Here is a 3,917-nt window from a genome sequence, read left to right as displayed (position 1 = left end):
AAATTCCACTTTATATCTATAACTAGGTACAAGAATAACTAGGTACAAGGATAAAACGGGACCTTATTACTAAGACTCCGCTGCCCGTCTGTCTGTCTGTCCGTCTGTCACCTGGCTGTATCTCATGAACCATGATAGCTAGAAAATTGAAATTTTCACAGATGATGTATTCTGTTGCTGTTATAACAAACACTAAAAGAAGTTCGGAAACCTCGGTGGGCGAGTTGGACTCGTATTTGTTCGGCTTTTTAGTGATATGTGTAGTGTAGGTACATCAGAATATAAGTTATTTATCAATATTCTTACAGTCAATTTGTTGTGTTTGAACGATCAACTGTCTCCTCACACATCTTTTTCGTGTTAAGTGCTTTCTTATGGAACACGGCACACGGTACACATTCTGCCCGATTAGAACTATAACTTTTTCAAACAAAAAAGTCACTTTTGATACTGACATATCCAATCCATATGGTATCTTTAGGATTTTTTTGACGTACCTATCTTAATTCGAATCGGGCCCATTAACCAATATTTGTTCCAAATGGAGTAAATAAAAGTGTCTACCTCTCGACTCTTTTAATCGAGTCACTTCGCCGTTTCTTAGTAATACTTACTCGTAAAATTCATTACATCTTTTTGCGACTTGTGTTCAAGAGAATTAAGTAAAGTTTTCCATTTTTATTTATTGTTTCAGAAAAAAAAATATGATTTATTTATATATATTAAATATTCCAGTGGGTGCTGTCTATCAAATGACACGAATAAAAACGTAACATATTAATATAACTCATAAAACAAATAAAAATACATGACAAGAAATTTTCAAGATACTTTATTAATTAAACGTTACCTATGTATTAAAAAGTAAATTAGTTGTTACAATTACCTGTTGCTGGACGCGAAACACAAACAAATTAACAAATTGAAGATCACAGTCAACACATTGACACTGAAAATACCTTTGTACAAACACGTAAATTTGTAATTATTCGCTTGTATGGGATTAAGAATACTCACTTGTTCAATACACCCTGCTGGATCTAATAGCAATGTACATACAAAATTTCTTATCCCTTGCATCTTCCCACTCACCACGCCCTTCAATCATTTCATTTGTTTCTGTATCTCCAACTTTCAGCTCAAAATACTCTGGGAAAAGTCCTCCCTGGATTGTCGATAAAAATTCTGAAATATCCAAGAATACCTTGTCCAGAGAACATTCCGTTCTATTTCTAAATTCACCGCATCCTTTAGTTGAAAATGCTCTAGGCCCTTCGGGAGAAAGCACCCAGAATTTCCGTTCCTGCGTCGATAAAACTAAATGACTCAGAGAATTAGCCCAACTGGAGTCGTTGAAATAACAGAATTCTTGTTTTCTATATTTAATTTCGTACCAAGTTCGTCTGTTGAAGCCTATTGCAGAATTACTGAAGACCGAGTTCCAAGCATCGATCACTAGTGTGTTTTTATTTAGACTATACTGTTCGGGCCGAGGCGAACGAGACGCGAGTGACAAAATGCGACATTCTGAACAAAACAGCGTCCGAAGCTTCTCCATCATCTTCCCCACGTGGATGAAATCACTCGTCAAGTACTGCTCAGATTCCAGGAAATAGATATAACCATCGTATTTCTTCAGCACCTCAATATGATCAAAAACCTGACTGGTGACCCACCACCAGAACAGTTTTGACTGCGCAAGAGTGGTATTTCTTTGATTCGACGAAATACACTTGTTGATTTCTTTGCAAAATCTCGCGTCTCTACCAGGGTATATGTTAGGGTATATTTGAGAGCTGTATGGATAGAACATTTGCATTATTCTAACAAATGGCATGCGTTTCAACATCAAATTAATCTCAATATCGTAAAAGTCATGGGCGAAAATTAGGAGACTTTTAGTTATGAATCTCACTTTACGTATAGAATCTAAAAATACAGCGAGATGTCTGATATTATTGTGAACTTTAATAACTAAAACAGTTTCAAAGTTGGTATCTTTTAAACTTAGTTTCCTAGCGTTACGGATCCACTGCTTTTCATTAATGAGCTTCATCATCTTGCTCATATCAATTATTTTATCTTCCATAGAATAAGTTTCTGTTTTGTGAAACATTGTATCTTCATCCATATCTTCAGCTTCTATTTCATCTAGCTTTTTCAAATAGTTTTCCCCTGCTGCTAAATTGTATTTTTGTAGTTTATCGTAAAAAAACTTGCCTAATAAGTATAACTAGGCAGAAACAAAGTAGAGCCAGGAATATTATTGTCCTTTTTAAGATACTCATCGTAATTGTTATTGGGTTTTATCAATCAACTATATTACCGGTGAGTAAAATTGCGTTACATATTTTGTATAAACGTAATTTTAACGTATTTTTTATAATTTTGCATTTTTTAGAGAGCCTACAATATTTTTTTTTAGATATTATTTATTTTGTAAATTTTGACAGCTGCCATAGCTTAGTTTTGCGTAATAAGAGGATAAAGTTGCAGAGGTTTATAATAATAGGATTAATAAGTATCAACAAAGAGCATATAATCTCTTCTATCTCTAGTGTCTCTGCCGACCACTTCGTTTACGTTGGTTGTGACACCCACTCCTTGGCTAGTTTAGCCCACCTCTGTAGGTACATGGCCTGCCTAGTCTCACTTTAGCCTGGCGGTTTTGACCCCAACGTCAACGATACCTGTTTTGGTGCGCAAAGTAGTGTTTTGGATCCGGTAAATCCTTTTCACCCCAGGCATGTTGCGCTCCATGGCTCATTGGCAAACCTTCAGTTTGATCTTGTAAGTAATAAATTATGAATGCAAAAGTAACCGTGTTTGCCTGTTACGTCTTCGCGGTTTTATCGCTGAATCTATTAAGATTATACTTGGTACAAAGATGAGTCGCCGAGAAAAAACTTAGGATAGTTTTTATCACGGAAATCATCGTTATACTCAGGCGCATTTGTAGCAACGAAAAATCTGCTATCCACATTGAGCGAATCAATGGGTCGCAGTTATACATTAAATGAAAATGAAAAAATGAAATGAAAAATGATTTATTTAGGTATCAATATTTAGGTATTAAAGAGAACAAGCATTATGGTAATCGCGTAAGTCTAGTGTCATTGCATCGAAGCTTCTTGGTTTCATTCTTTTTGTTTATTAATGTCACAATGACGGAACCATATTTGTTAATAAACTATTTTTATAATTTATTTCTTTTGTAAAAAGAAAATATCTCTGAAACGGTACCAATGAACAATGCAATATGATACAACATGAGACTCAAAAGTGCAGTAACTAAATCATTGATTTTTATTTTCTTTTGTATAGTAGCATTAATTTTATATCTCCTCATCAATAGAAAACCAAAACAACACACTGTGGAGGAAGAAACAGAATTAGTCACATCAAAATCTGAACAAATAAAAGTAAGCATGGAGCATAATATACAGTATCTCAAGTACCATAAAGATAACCCTAATGTTTTGCGTCAATTAAAGCAGATAAAGGAGATTATTCAGCAAGTAAATGAACGCCAGCATATAATAAATAATAAACAGTTTAGAGGCTTGGAGTTTGATCACACAGTTTTAGTGATACGAGTACATCCTAACATAAGCTATTTATCTTTATTCTTCGACTCGCTAAGACGTATTCAGGGAATTCGTAAGAGTCTGTTAATTTTCGCACACGATTATTACGATGAAGAAATTAATAAAGCTATTACAACCACGCAGCTCGCAAGAGCTATACAAATCTTTTACCCGTATAGCATTCAGTTGCATCCAGAGGTATACCCCGGCGAAGACCACAGATACTGTCAAAAGTTAAACCAGTGTTTTGATTCACATAAACGAAAGCCAGTTCTTTCGCAAGAAAAGCTTTTCTGGTGGTGGGTCATCAACCAAGTGTTTGACCATATC

The sequence above is a fragment of the Cydia pomonella genome, chromosome 3 (assembly GCF_033807575.1).
Source record: "Cydia pomonella isolate Wapato2018A chromosome 3, ilCydPomo1, whole genome shotgun sequence".
Classification (NCBI taxonomy): domain Eukaryota; kingdom Metazoa; phylum Arthropoda; class Insecta; order Lepidoptera; family Tortricidae; genus Cydia; species Cydia pomonella.
This window is presented reverse-complemented; position numbering follows the sequence as displayed.